At 36.2% G+C, this 16,558-nt stretch overlaps 1 non-coding gene across 1 annotated transcript; it reads right to left on the reverse strand.

Annotated features, from left to right (window-relative positions):
- Nucleotides 1-16,135: 16,135 nt before the first annotated feature.
- On the reverse strand, nt 16,136-16,242 carry LOC141694846 (small nucleolar RNA R71). Its single transcript, XR_012564128.1, has one exon. It is a non-coding gene; the product is annotated as a small nucleolar RNA R71 (small nucleolar RNA).
- Nucleotides 16,243-16,558: the final 316 nt, after the last annotated feature.

Below are 16,558 nucleotides of genomic sequence, written 5' to 3' on the forward strand. Positions count from 1 at the left end.
CGAGGGTACTCGAGCGACGTAAGTGAATCGTTAAGTGCAAAAGCAAGCGTTAGAGTCTAATTGGTTAAAGTCTAAATTCTTAAGCGACTTTGGTTTAATTCCAACTTATATGTTGTTTATAGGTTACCAGACTCGTCCCAGGCCTTTTACCACCCCCAGTCGCTCAGGCAAGTTTTCTACCCGTTATCTTGTTGTTGTGATGTATATATTTATATGCATTATCTTGTGATAAGTGCATGATTGTTATTAGCAAATCTTGCGATATATTAAAGCATGTTGATATGGTATATATGCATGCTTGTTTCGTACTCTTGATATCTAATTGTTGATTCAAATGCATATAGTTGCATAATACCTATGCTAGAGATAAGCAGTAGTTGCGTATACCCTTAGTATAGGGGACCCAAAGGTGAACATTTTCTAAACCGGGAGTCGATGTTCTCGAGTATATTATATATATATATTTATATATATATAGATATAGTTTTCAAAACTATTAATCGAATAAGGTTAATTCGATAACTTTATTTTTATTAATGAATATTACTTTAAATATTCATTCGAGGACTTATGACTCCGTTTATTTTATTTAATGAATATTATTTTGAATATTCATTCGAGGACTTATGACTCCGTTTATTTTATTTAATGAATATTACTTTGAATATTCATTCGAGGACTTATGACTCTGTTTATTCTATTTAATGAATATTACTTTGAATATTCATTCGAGGACTTATGACTCTGATTATTCTATGTAATGAGTATTATTTTGAATATCCGATTATTTACTAAATAATATTCTTTATTTTATTAAAGAATAATATTTTGATAATCAAACTTATTTTCAATTATTCAAATAAAGATAGTACTTTCGTATAAGTATATCTTTGGTTATTTAATATTCATTTCAAGTATGAGTTTTAAAACTTCTACTTCAATTATTTTTATAAAGATTATTCTTTATGGGAATATGATTTAAATAATAATATTCAGATATTTTCTAATATATTGGGACTGATTTATTTTATTAAATCAGCATTACTCCTAACATTCTTAAAAATGTTTTCGAGTCTTCAAAATGATTTTTAAAAGTTAGGGCGGATCCCAAAACTCATTTTTATATTTAAGATCCTCCTTTCGAAGGGGATTTAAATACTCGCTCAAAACCTGAGGGATCCGGCTCTGTGGTGTATTTTATATTCGCAACGAGGTTGATGTTTTGAGAAAACAGTTTGATTACTTGCCCAATGTTCGGGAAGTAAGCCCATCTAATTGAGTCGGCATAAGCGACAGGCCGGGGTACGGTCTATCAAAGTGTAAGTGGCTGGGTGGCAGTCCATCAACGTGTAAGAGGCCGGATGGCGATCCAGCACAAGGTTCTAATATGACCAGTGTGATGACCGGTGGGGGATTCATCCATCTACTAGTAGAAAAGGTTACTTATTGGCATCTTTGCCTGATCACCAAGATATCAGGTTTATGCCAAGGTTTTCTCCTTTCCAAATTTATTGGATATTGCAACTCTGTTTATAATTTTCATAACAGAGGTTTTCAAGGAATGTAAGAAATGTATATATAGGTGTATATATATCGGGACTTAATGAAGTATCTCGTAACTTCATTATTTATAATGATATTCAAAGATTGAATCTATTCAAATCTTGTCTTGTAGTCTCATCTATGTGATGAACTTTTGAAACTAATTATAACTTGAACGGTGGTAGTTCAAGTAGTATTCGGAAAAGATATAAGTATATTGGAGTATCTTGTAACTTCATGTTTTCAACTTATATCTGGTTAATGATTATCTTATGCATGACAAAGATTTTCACAAAAACGTTGAGACAAGGTTAAATATATGAGATCACCTTGCAACGATATTTTTATACAGTTATAAACTGGAACTCTGTGTATATTATGCATGGAAGAGGACTTCCAAGATTTTGAAAAGTATATATATACATATATTTCCTAATATTTTGCGTCTTGGTCGCGTTAAGATATCAAACTTGGTTCATTTCTTCTTGACCAAGACTTTCATGAGTACTATGAGAATGCTTATATATTGTTAATTATTATACATATTATTTCGGTGGGCTTGTTGCTCACCCTTGCTTTCTTCTTTCATCACACAACAACAGATAGACAAGATGAACAGGATCAACCTCCCAATTCGCGAGCAGATAGGAAACGTTTCGTAGTTTCCTGTAGGCGTTGATGCCGTGTAGCTGAGGTAGGATCTACCAATAGGCTAGGCTTTCAACTTTGGATGTACCAGACTTATGTATATTTATGAATTGTAATAATGGCAAAGAATATGTAAATTATTCAGAAACCCTTTTTAAGGTGAAATGGTTTATAATTGTGGAATAAAATGACTTGTGTTATTTTTGGTATTCATCTCTGAGACTATAACTTGTGGTGTGTGTGTATATTGTGGGGTCATAGTACGCAACAGTTGGTTGACTGTTAAGATTAAGTATTGATAAGGGAAATGGAACTCGTGACAACCTGGATCCCCGACCCCGGATATGGGGGTGTTATATATGTGCTCTGTGAATTATGTGGTTAATCGAGTCCTTATTATTAGTAATAATTATACGAGTCAATTATAAGCGAACGGTTAGACGATAAGGGCTGTGTGAAGTTGGTTTGAGACGCGATTGAGATATGAATTGACTAAATAAGTATCTTTCTTTGATAGAGACGAAGCTAACAAAGCGGACAGAGCCAGTGTTAAGGAACGGTGATATACTTGTGGTAGATCACGTGAAAGGCAAGTTTCTCCCATATTCTAAATTCAGAATAGTGAATTGATTTCAGATTCTTATCGCAGTTACACACTGATAATTCCTGTTCACATACACTGATACACAATTATTATTCCTTTGTTCATATTTCGTTTCGATTCCTGATTTCTCCTAATTCATTGAATCCTCTATTCATATTCCAATAGTTTATATATATATTGTTGGGAACCACGGACTTAGGGTGTTACTACGTTTTACGATAAAGATTACGAAAAAAGGATTACCTTGTTAATGGTTGATTCCACGCTCTTCTATTGTATTCCCAAATTCCCTTGAGCGAAGTGTGGCCTCCGTCTTCTCAAGTTATCCTCTCTTCTTGCTCCTTGGTGGCTACAATATGTTTTCACACAATTCCAAGTAAGAAGAGAATAAGAATATATATAGGCTACAATAGGGACCATGGATAATTAGGTTGGGCCTTCTAATTACATCTTGAGCCTAGCCCAATGTAATTAAATATTAATTCAATCCACTAAAGAATTAATATTTGCACTACCTTTCCTAATACCATAATTTAATTAATTCAGTTCCAATATTATTTGCTTATTAAATTCCCCATGTTTAAAATATCATATGTCCATTAATTAAATAAATTACTGATTATTTATTTAATTAATATCTTTTATCCTTGATCATCCACTCAACCTTTATTTAATTATGCCAGAATAAATTCCACCTGCAGGGTTTCACATCATTAAATCTTTTTGAGCTTTCAAGGGGACATCATTAACCCGAATATTATCAGGACATGGATTCCTTCAATAAATAATATCCACCATGTATATAATTCCATCACCCAAAATATAATGATATAATTCAAAAGAATTATTTCATATATAAATCAAAGCATGTAAATAATATACACGTGTCAATTACTATTTCCGGATTAAGAACCTAAGCATTAATAATAACATAGAATTTTAGTTCTTCTTCTTAATCAGTATTAAGGGAACAATTCTAAATTTGATCCTGTTCAATATACACAAAGTATACTAGTATTATTTATTAGTCCATATAAACTAATCTAAATAATACTACAGCCATACCAGTGGATTGTCCAACACCACCTGTGCTGTGAACCTTATTATATTATATAACCGTATTTAACAATCTAATATTCTGTATCCCATTTGATACTAGATTGTTCACAATATATAATATTAGACAACATGTAAACATTCAAATGATTCTCAAATAAACTGGCCAGAAATAAATGTACATACTTCAAATAAATAATTTCAGTATACACTAACAATTTCCCACTTATACTCAAAATATTCTATGTGTACATCAATGTTTATTTAATCCACTATTACATAAAAATCTATGTGTCCATCCATCTGACTCCTATCGCTTCCACATGCTTGTCAAAAACCTTGGTTGGCAAGCTCTTTGTGAAAGGATCTGCTCGGTTGTCTTCTGATGATATGCGAGCCACAACTATATCCCCTCGCTTTACGATTCCTCGTATGAGATGCTACTTACGTTCAATATGTTTAGCTGCTTTGTGGTCTCGCGGTTCCTTTGAATTTGCCACAGCACCAGTGTTATCACAATATACCGTCAAGCTCCTAGGCAAATTAGGTACCACATCTAAGTCCAAAAGGAAGTTCCTGAACCATACAGCCTCCTTGGCAGCCTCAGAGGCCGCCACGTACTCGGCCTCCATGGTGGAGTATGCAATGCATTTCTACTTTACACTCCTCCATATAACGGCTCCACCTCCCAAAGTAAAAACATATCCCGAGGTTGATTTCCTCTTATCCCTATCTGATTGGAAATCTGAATCAGTATATCCCAAAGGAAATAGATCCGAGGCCTTGTAAATTAACATATACTCCTTAGTCCTTCTCAGGTACTTGAGTATAGTTTTTACTACACTCCAATGTTCCTGACCTGGGTTCGACTGATATCTACTAACCATGCCTACAGCAAAGTAGATGTCAGGCCTCGTACATAACATAGCATACATTAAGCTTCCACATGCTGAAGCATAAGGAACTGCTTTCATGCTCTCTATATCCTTAGGTGTCGAAGGACACTGCTTCTTAGATAGAGCAACTCCATGCTTAAAAGGTAAAAAACCTTTCTTGGAGTTCTGTATGTTAAAACGAGCTAATACTTCATCAATGTAGGGCTCTTGAGATAAAGCCAACATCCTTTTCTTGCGATCCCTTATAACTTTGATCCCAAGGATGTATGCCGCTTCACCTAAGTCCTTCATGTCAAATTGTTTGAAGAACCATGCCTTTACTGATGACAACATCTCAACATTGTTTCCAATGAGTAAAATATCATCTACATATAGTACTAGAAAAACCACTGCATTACCTTCACTTCTCTTATACACGCACGATTCGCTTGGACTTTGATCAAATCCATATGACTGGACTGCCTGATCAAAATGAATATTCCAGTCTCTAGAAGCTTGTTTAAGTCCATAAATAGACCTCTTAAGCTTACATACCAGATGCTCTTGGCCTTCCTTAATGAATCCTTTTGGTTGCTGCATATAGATGGTTTCTTCAAGACTTCCATTAAGAAAAGCTGTCTTGACATCCATTTGCCAAATCTCATAATCGAGATGAGCTGCTATAGATAAAAGAATACGGATTGACTTAAACATGACTACCGGTGAAAAGGTTTCCTCATAATCGATACCTTCTTTCTGAGTATACCATTTTGCAACAAGTCTTGCTTTCCAGGCTTTCACCTTTTTATCTAATCCCCTTTTTTTCTTGTAGATCCACTTACATCCAATAGGTTTTATACCTTTGGGTGGTTCCACGAGCTCCCGGACCTGATTAGAATACATTGATTCTATCTCAGATTCCATCGCCTTTTGCCAAAGATCTGCATCTTTGTCTTGTACTGCCTCTTCGTATGTACGGGGATCATCATCATGTTCACCAGGGACCAAGTCTGAAGACTCTCCCAAAAACATGAATCTATCAGGCTGTTAAACAACCCTCCCACTACGACGAGGCACTGGTGCGGTATTAGTGACAGGTTGTACATTATGTTGTGGTTGTTCTACTTGTACTACAACTTCATGGGTATTATTTGTCCCTCCCACTAGTTCCTCTAAAACGACACTATTCATGGGTTTGTGATTCATTATATAGTCCTCCTCCAAGAATCTTGCATTGGTGCTAACAATGACATCCCGATTCTTCGGACTATAAAATAAATATCCTTTCGTTCCCATGGGGTAGCCTACAAACAACCTTACTTCTGTACGAGATTCTAACTTAGTCGCGTTCTTGTTCAACACATGTGCTGGACAACCCCATATTCAAATATGTCTTAGACTCGGTTTATCCCCGATCCATAATTCTAAGGGGGTTTTAGGAACCGACTTAGAAGGTACTAAGTTCAGAAGATAAGTTGTTGTCTCTAAGGCATGTCCCCAAAACGACTTGGGTAAATCCGAATAACTCATCATCGATCTAACACTCTCTAAAAGAGTCCAGTTCCTTCTCTCTGCTACACCGTTCTGCTGGGGTGTGCCCAGTGCGGTTAACTGGGATTCTATCCCATTTTTTGATAAATATTCCCTAAATTCTCCAAGCAAGTATTCGCCACCACGATCTGATTGTAGTGACTTAATACTTTTATTAAGTCGCTTCTCCGTTTTAGCTTTGTACTCTTCGAACTTATCAAAGCACTCAGACTTACGGTGCAACAAATAAACGTACCCATATCTAGAATAATCATCAATGAAAGTGACGAAATATTCATAACCACCTCTTGCTTGGATATTAATGGGTCCACATAAATCAGAGTGAACCAATTCTAACAGTTGTTTGGCTCTATTCCCTTTTGCCTTGAAAGGCCTATTAGTCATTTTACCTTCCAAGCAGGATTTACAAACTGGAAATGGCTCCAATGCCAATGAGCTTAAAGGCCCGTCTACTACCAGTTTTGAATCCTCCTCAAGTTAATATGACCTAATCTCAAGTGCCAAAGATATGTTTGGTTCAAACAAGAAGGTTCCTTTCTTTTAGTAGAGTTAGAAGATGTGTTGTTCAATTCCCTAAATTGCAGTTGTAGTGCAGGTTGACTAGGATTAATTATATACAAATTATCTTGCAATGTACCAGAACATATAATTCGTTTATTCATCATAATAGAAACATTATGATCCAAACAAACATTATAACCATCCAAAGCAAGTTTAGAAAACGAAATTAAATTCCTTCTAAAAGAAGTACATAAAGACAATTGTTCAAAACCAAAATCCTATCAGAACCAAAAGATAAATGAATAACTCCTACTGCAACTACTGCTACTTTCGTAGCATCTCCCATGAACACGTATATCTCACCATCTATAAGCATTCTGGATAGTTGGAACCCCTGCATAGAATTACAAACATGATCAGTGGCTCCTGTATCTACACACCAAGTGCTCGTAGATATAGCCGCTATAAATGTTTCTGTAACTAGAGAAAGAGATATACCAGTATTGTTTGTCTTCTTAGGAAGAGGACAATCCTGTTTCCAGTGACCTGACTATTTGCATCTGAAGCACTTTCCCTTAGGCTTTTTCACACCACCCTGAACTCCCACTGCCTTCACAGCTTTCTGTGTCTGAGCCTTTTTCTTCTTCTTAATACCTTTCGGCTTAGAGGAAGAACCTTTCTCATCCACATTCACTTGAACACTCTGCCGAAATAATCCTTCAGCTGCCTGAAGTTCTATCAGCAGTTCCGCGAGACTATACTGCCTCTTGTTCATATTGTAATTCAAGCGGAACTGCTCAAAACTCTTGGACAAGCTCATAAGGATAATGTCAATCTGGGTTTCCCCGTCAAGTTCAGCACCAAGGATCTCTATCTCATTCAGATGAGACATCATCTTGAGAACATGATCCCTTACAGGTGTGCCTTCATCCATCTGAGTGTTCATTAAAGCCTTCATGGCTACTTGCCTAACAGCCCTATTCTGATCTCCAAAAAGTTCCTTGAGATTAAAGAGCATATCCAAAGCAGTGGCCATAGACTGATGCTGATGCTGCAAAACACCCGACATTGCTGCCAGAATGTAACATCGTGACATTTTATCAGCCTTAATCCACCGTTTATAATACTCTTTCTCATCTTCAGGAGCATCAACAGCAGGCTGTTCAGGCTTGGGTTCATAAGTGCAAAACTTGTACTCCTCAGCAGTCAACACAATGTCCAAATTTTGTTTCCATTCAATATAGTTAGGTCCGGTAAGTTTGTTATCCTTAAGTATGGTGAATAGTGGATTAAAACCCATTTTATCCTGAGAATCATGCATAAAAACATCACATAAATAAGGGTGCATTAATTATTAAAATTTAATGCACTAACATATAAACACCATAAGCTTCTGGTACGCCACGATGTGTGACATGTATACCACCTAATTTTGTTTAAATGTTACTTCGGTCCTATTACTAAACAATATGCCACGTTGGGGTGGACTATATTATTTTTCATAGCTAAGTGTATACCATCATCAAATCTTAAATTATTCGAAATATATGGAACTTGGTACGCCATGATGGGTGGCGTGTATACCTTCCAATATTCGTAATTTTGCCTTGAATAAAATACTTCAATTCTATATTCATCAATGGTTTGATTTCCAGGTAGTGGAGGAGTCACATCGGTCTCGCTTAAAACCCACAGCCTTACAAGTTCGATGACCCGTTTTTGACAAAATCGCCCCAAATCAGAAATAAAGAAAATCCGTATTTATTCCTTTCAAAATTTATTAATTTAAGAAGTTTGTTCTAGTAATTTCTATAACATTCTAGACACCATAAATTACATGCCACGATGGGTGACATATATATAATTTATATTCGTCTTTATGTTAAATTTCCTACAACCAATAATGGAGACCATGGGATTTAATTTCATATTAATTCCTTCTCCCACTTAGATTTTTTTTTATTAAAATTGAGGAATTTTAAAATTAAATGGGGCCCTATGTTGTTATAATTATGTCTAATCATGCATTCAAAATACACACATAATTTTAGCAACATATAACATTTAATTAAAGCAATAAATAAAATTTATGTCCATGTCGTCCTAATTAAGTTAAACATGCAATTTTAAAAGAATTACACACATAATTAACGACACACATAATCAATAAATTAAAGCAATAATTAAAATTTAATGGAAAAAATTAAAATAAATTTTCCACTATTATGGCCCTTGAAAAAAAAATCCAGCTCTCAAAAAAAAATCTGCCCCAAGCGCACCCCGACGCCCCCAGCAGCCCCAGCAGTCCCAGCTGCCGCAGCGGCCCCAGCAGCCCCAGCTGCCGCAGCGGCCGCAGCGCGCGCGCCTGTTGCTTTTCTGTGAGTTTTGTTTTGATTTTTTCGATCCAAACATCAACAGCAGCCCCTTATAATCGCACAACAGAACAAAAAACTACCGGAATTGATTTCCGATCGCACATAACTATTATAAAATACCCGGAACAATTACAAAAAAAATAGATCTAATACAAAACTAATTTTGTAAAATCTATTCTAACACGATCAACCCTCGTGTAAATTACAACCACGATTAAACCACGTGGAAACCAAAACAAAAATTAACCACGATTAAACCACGTGGGATCCAAACACATAATTAAAATATACATGGCCATAATAGTGGATTAATAACCTGCATCAAAACCAATACAAGCAAAACACTATACACACGCATATATAATTATGACATGGACATTATATCATAAAACGTAGAACCCATTACCAAGCTCTTGGTATCAATTGTTGGGAACCACGGACTTAGGTTGTTACTACGTTTTACGATAAAGATTACGAAAAAAGGATTACCTTGTTAATGGTTGATTCCACGCTCTTCTATTGTATTACCAAATTCCCTTGAGCGAAGTGTGGCCTCCGTCTTCTCAAGTTATCCTCTCTTCTTGCTCCTTGGTGGCTACAATATGTTTTCACACAATTCCAAGCAAGAAGAGAATAAGAATATATATAGGCTACAATAGGGACCATGGATAATTAGGTTGGGCCTTCTAATTACATCTTGAGCCTAGCCCAATGTAATTAAATGTTAATTTAATCCACTAAAGAATTAATATTTGCACTACCTTTCCTAATACCGTAATTTAATTAATTCGGTTCCAATATTATTTGCTTATTAAATTCCCCATGTTTAAAATATCATATGTCCATTAATTAAATAAATTACTGATAATTTATTTAATTAATATCTTTTATCCTTGATCATCCACTCAACCTTTATTTAATTATGCCAGAATAAATTCTACCTGCAGGGTTTCACATAATTAAATCTTTTTGAGCTTTCAAGGGGACATCATTAACCCGAATATTATCAGGACATGGATTCCTTCAATAAATAATATCCACCATGTATATAATTCCATCACCCAAAATATAATGATATAATTCAAAAGAATTATTTCATATATAAATCAAAGCATGTAAATAATATACACGTGTCAATTACTATTTTCGGATTAAGAACCTAAGCATTAGTAATAACATAGAATCTTAGTTCTCCTTCTTAATCAGTATTAAGGGAACAATTCTAAATTTGATCCTGTTCAATATACACAAAGTATACTAGTATTATTTATTAGTCAATATAAACTAATCTAAATAATACTACAGCCATACCAGTGGATTGTCCAACACCACCTGTGCTGTGAACCTTATTATATTATATAACCGTATTTAACAATCTAATATCCTGTATCCCATTTGATACTAGATTGTTCACAATATATAATATTAGACAACATGTAAACATTCAAATGATTCTCAAATAAACTGGCCAGAAATAAATGTACATACTTCAAATAAATATTTTCAGTATACACTAACATATATATACCTATACTCTGACATATTCCGATGTTGGGATACATCAAAACATACCGATTATTCTAGTTACTCATATATGGACCGGATGGTGATGATTAGGATCAGGTATATACTTGATCCTATGGACTGGGAATGAACCGGATCCTTGTGTTGGGCCATAGAGCCTGGGAACCCGAATGGATCTATACATTGAGTTGTGGATCTGCACTGTATCTTGGTTGATTAGCAGGATATAGGTGTGAACTTGTGTCCAGTCTAGTTTATTGATACTCGCTGATAGTGGCCTTCATTTTCTCTTGCAGAAATACACAGTTATCGATATAAGCAGATTACTGGTTCATTTTGTTTCCTATAACACTGTTTATATATTGTGGACTTGTTGAGAAAATTTTGGCTCACCCCCTTTGTTGTTATTCACCTTGTTTTTTTTCAGTTAAGAAAGAAAATCAAACCTATCCGAACTCACGTGGTGAAGAAACTAGTAAAGCAGCGAGACCCTCTCATACCAAAAGTTCTGATCCCAATCCAGGAAGAGAGCTTTGAGTTACCTGGGCATGTGTAGTGTAAATAAGTGTGGTTTGTGTTTGAATAAAATGAATTTAGTTTAAAATTTGTTTAGACAATGGTTTGTAATAAAGAGAGTTTTGTGTGATCTTAAATTTGTTTGGTAATAAAGGTTAGTGTGTTGTTCTTGTTTTCATACCTCAACCTGAAAAGATCCTGGATAGATTAAAGGGGTTAGATGTATGTTTGTATAATTGTTATACAGGTTTGTATTATATTGGAGATTAGTAAGTAACCCCCACATCTATACCCCGGGTTTGGAGGGCGTTACAGGTTCTGCATCAGAGCTGTAGGTTTTGGTCCAGGTAACAAGAACATTATGATTAAGATAAGATAGGAAGATCACATAAGATAGGAATAGAAGGTTAGGATTTAGATAATTTTTAAGATTAGGAATTTATAAGTTCTAGGAATGTTGAATGACCCTTCTTCTTGCTTTATTGTATTATCAGATGGCATCATCAGCATCTTCTGAGAGGACCGTCACATGACCGGTAGCCCCGGTGATACCACCGGTACCAGTTGAGATTCCATCACCGATACCTCCATTAGAGTTACCACAGGAGCCAATATTACCAGCCCCTGAGCAGTTTCTAGATCCTGAGATGTTTGACCCTATGAAGTTCTTTGATCCGTTGATACCACCTCCCTAACCTATAGAGTATCGGTTTATACCTGATGTTGAGGCAGAGTTTCCACCGACTGTAATACTACCTCCTATGCCAGTATATGCTCCAGTTCCAGAGGTTTTCAAATGGCCCCGGTCGAGGGGATGAGAGAGCATGATGTGGGATTACAGTTAGGATTGCCTCAGCAGGGTGTCACTGGGATACCCAAGGTTCAGTCACAAGAGTCAGTTGGACAGGTCAGAGAGCCGTATATGGTACCTTATCATGAGTATAGTATTGTGAGGGAGGATGTACAGTATTGGAGATCGCAGTGCAGAGAGATTATGGGATTGTTCGATTAGAGGGATCGAGGACCGTTAGCTGCACTCCAGCCAAATTATCTGATGAGGCAGAGGTTACGGCAGACAGTTTACAGTGCTTCGCTTGAGTTGGATGCATTGATGCATGATGGGCCACATACTTATGCAGAGTTTCATAGAGCCACCCATTTTGCACAGTCAGTTATTGAGACTCTCTGTCAGGAGTTGGGACGCATTCTACCAGGATTCTGATGTTTGACAGTTGGATCGGGTTGTTGTATTATATTTGATATATGTAGATAGAGGTAGCTATAGTATATTGAGACTAGATATGTATGTGTGTACTCATTTTTGACATGTATCGATAATAGTTAGGATAGACCTGATGGTAGACTTTTGTATCAAACATTAGCACCTGATGCTGGTGTCAATTATATAAAATAAACCTTTTTCAATCTTTCTTTTTATTTATTTAAATTTCAGTCTTTACAGTATTTACATTTACTTTACCGTTTTACAGTTTTTCCATATCTTAAATTCTGTTTTATTCAAAAAATGTTGTTCAATTTATTTATTTAAAATTTTAAAATGATTTCAAATGATTTGTTTAAATTCTGAACTATTTAAATATATTATTTTAATACCAGTCAAATTGTTTCTTTATCCACTTTCAACTATTTAATAAATTATTAAAAGAACTATTTGTTTTATTATCAGAAAAATGACACCAAAAAGAAAGACCAGAACTGAAACATGTAACAACAACTCTTAAGAACAGAATAATAACCCCATGAACAAATGTTCCATCTAATGCAACAACAAATGGTAATGATGCAGCAGCAAATGCAGCAGCAACAACAACAACAATTTCAGCAACAGATGTTACAACAGCCACCTCGTCCTAAGCCTCAGATACCACAAGTTGTGCCTGTTGTTACTTTTAAGTAGTTTCAGTCAGTTAAGCCTCCAGAATTTGAGGGCACATCAGATCCTACTAAGGCTAGGGATTGGTTGAAATAAATGGAGAAAGCGTTTGCGCTTGTGAAAGTTGAAGAAGATCAGAAGACTGATTTTGCTAGCTATTTCCTGAAAAGAGAAGCTAATTATTGGTGGAAATCCAAGAAAGCTTTAGAAGGTGCAGGCATCGTAACTTGGGATAGGTTCACTGAGTTGTTTTTGGAAAAGTATTTTCCTCGCTATATGAAAAACCAGATGGAAATCAAGTTCTTGGAATTGAAGCAAGGGAATATTTCCGTGACTGAATATGAAACCAAGTTTACAGAATTGGCTAGGTTTGTTGCGGAACAGGTTGATACTAATGAGAAATGGGCTAAAAGATTTCAACAGGGATTACAGCCATGGATTCATAGCAGAGTGGCAGTATTTGAATTAATGACATATACAGTCGTGGTTCAGAAAGCCATGATCATTGAAGGGGAAACTGTGATGTCCCAAAATGAAAAGGGACAAGGGAATTTTCAGAACCGTTATAACAGGAAGCCGAGATTTTAAGGCTGGGCGAATATAAATTTCAAAAGGATAGGTCAAGGAAATCAAAGAGCAGGTAATCGTTTCCAAGCTCCAAACCAGCAGGGAATGGTTAGACCACCATTGCCATACTGCAAGACATGTGGTCAGAGAAATACGGAAGTCTGCAACAAAGCAAATGTGACATGCTTCAAGTATAAATAGAAAGGACACTATTCTAATGAATGTCCAGCAGGGAGAATAGAAGTTACTTGTTTCCAGTGTGGAAAGAAAGGGTATGTTGTCAGAGATTGTCGAGGACCAGCAATGGCAGCCAGTATCCAGAAAGTATTGGCATTACCTCCACCAACACAACAGAGTCATCTGTTGAGTGGCATTTATGACACTTGGTAATGCTCTAATAAGCTTGAATTGATACATTTGTACTCAAGTTGTTAAGTGTTTTAACGTGTTTTCTAGTGTTTTTGCATTTCAGGCATTAATCTGAGAATCAGGTGAATTAGCATTGTTTTGGTACTAATTTGGTGTCAAGGTGGTGTTGGAATAAAAGCTCGTGGAAAAATGTCTCGAAGTAGCAAGGAAAAAGATGAAATATGAGTTTTTCCCAGAAGGACGGCGCACCTACGATGTGATAGCACGCGCCCGCACCAGGATTCCAGAATGACAGCTCGCCCGTGCTGTGATAGCGCGCGGCCGCACCGGTGCGGAAAATATGAATCCTGATTCTAATTCCATTCTAAGTGGGGAGACATCCAGATTGCAAAGGGCTGCTATATATATATATATTCAAATAAGAACGTTTTCATGAGAGAGATATACCAAAGCGCAAGGAGAGCCGTAAGAAGACCGTTTTTAGCACAATTCAACGAAGGCGAAGAAGATCTTGTTTTTACTTGTGAATCTTTATTTTAATTTATATTTGGATGCTAGTTTTCTTACTTGTGAACCTTTACTCTTATTTGTACTTGGTTTTATTTATTCATTACAAAGACTACATTTGTTATACCATGCTTTCATCGGAACCCACGTTGATGATGAATCCGATTATGGGCTAATCGTTATCATGGGGTTCTAGCAGATTTATTTATGGATTTATTTAGTTAAATTATTTTGATGCCTTAGTGTGTGGTGATTGATTGATATCCTAGTATTGGTTGCGCGTATTCGTCTTATGAGCGTCGCGAACTTATAAGATAGTGTGTTAATTCTTAATAAAGTGACAATGAATTTAAGGATTTAGAACTTACCATGCTAGCATAGGTTCATGTGTTATTGTTATGCATGATTCGTTGGTAATTTTAACCATCTTACTTGCCCTGTGTAATTAAGATAGATAACTTGTGCTTAAACCGTTATGTTGTAAAATTCTATAGACATATAGGGTCTCAATATAATTGGTGTCTATTCAGCTTCTATCTCTTTTGTGGATGTCTGGTAGTATGGTACTCGTGCAATGAAAGTTGGCGTTTATCAGTTTCGTGTTATCAGATTAGTGTCATCACCATTGCATGCTAAGGTTGAGAACAATAAGGCTATTGAATGAAGTATTTAATGAAGTTAGAATCCCATGTTTGTCATATATATTAATTTAATCAATCTTAATTTCATAGTTATAATTGTTAGCTTAATTCTTAGTTATAAACAACCTCAAATTGTTATCATCTTAGCATTGAATTATAACCATACATTGTTGCTTAAGTGCGTGAATCAATTAGTTAACCAATACAGTCCCTGTGGGAATGAACTAGAAAAGATTCTATACTACTTGCGAACATGTATACTTATGTGTATTATTAACATGTGTTTAGCGACTAACAAGTTTTTGGCGCCACTGCCGAGGACTGTAGTGTTAATTTATAGTTTATGTGCTTTCCATTAGTGGTCGTTAAAGTTCATTGACTCGAACATTGTTACTTATTTGTTCCTTGTTTTATTTCAGGTACTCTAGCGAGGGTGTATGCATACGCGTTCACGTACTTGTAAGAGAATACTGGATAAAGCTGAGGAAGAACTTGTGGTAGTTCGTAAGGAAGTTTTTGAGGAAGAAAAGAATGTAGAAGAAGAAGAGAAAGTTGAAGAACCAGCTTTAGTAGAGATAGGTGATCAAGCGGAAAATCTGAAGGCTTTGATGGACTATTCTCAGCCTAAGGTTAATGACATTCAGTCAAGCATCATCAGACCAGCCATCAGGGCTAACACTTTTAAGATCAAGTCAAGCACAATTCAGATGATACAGAACTCAGTTCAGTTTGGGGGTTCTCCTACTGAAGACCCCAACATGCACATCAGGGATTTCATCGAGATATGCGACACCTTCAAGTTTAATGATGTGACTGAAGATGCTATCAAGCTACGCCTCTTCCCATTCTCTCTAAGGGACAAAGCTAAGTGCTGGTTACACTCTCTACCAGCAGGGTCTATCACCACTTGGGAGGATCTTGCGCAAAATTTTCTCACTAAATTCTTCCCTATGGCGAAGACTGCTGCAATCATGAATGTTCTTACTCAGATTGCTCAGCAAACTGGAGAATCTTTGTGTGAGGCATGGGATCGATATAAGGAGATGCTAAGGAAGTGCCCATACTATGGCATGCCTGATTGGATGATTATCAACTATTTCTACAATGGATTGGGTGCTACTTCTAGACCCATGCTTGATACAGCATCAGGAAGAGCCTTGTGGGCTAAAAGCTACGATGAAGCTTATGAACTTATTGAACTGATGGCTGCTAATGAGTACCAGAATCCTTCCCAGAGACTGACTCAAGGAAAAGTCGCAGGAATTCTGGAGTTGGACGCAACAACTGCTATCGCTTCCCAACTTAAGGCTTTGACGATGAAGGTGGACACTTTGGCTAATTATAGAGTTAATCAAATCGCTAGTGTCTGTGAATGCTGGTGCCCATGA

Source organism: Apium graveolens, chromosome 10 (genome assembly GCF_009905375.1).
Source record: "Apium graveolens cultivar Ventura chromosome 10, ASM990537v1, whole genome shotgun sequence".
Taxonomy (NCBI): Eukaryota; Viridiplantae; Streptophyta; class Magnoliopsida; order Apiales; family Apiaceae; genus Apium; species Apium graveolens.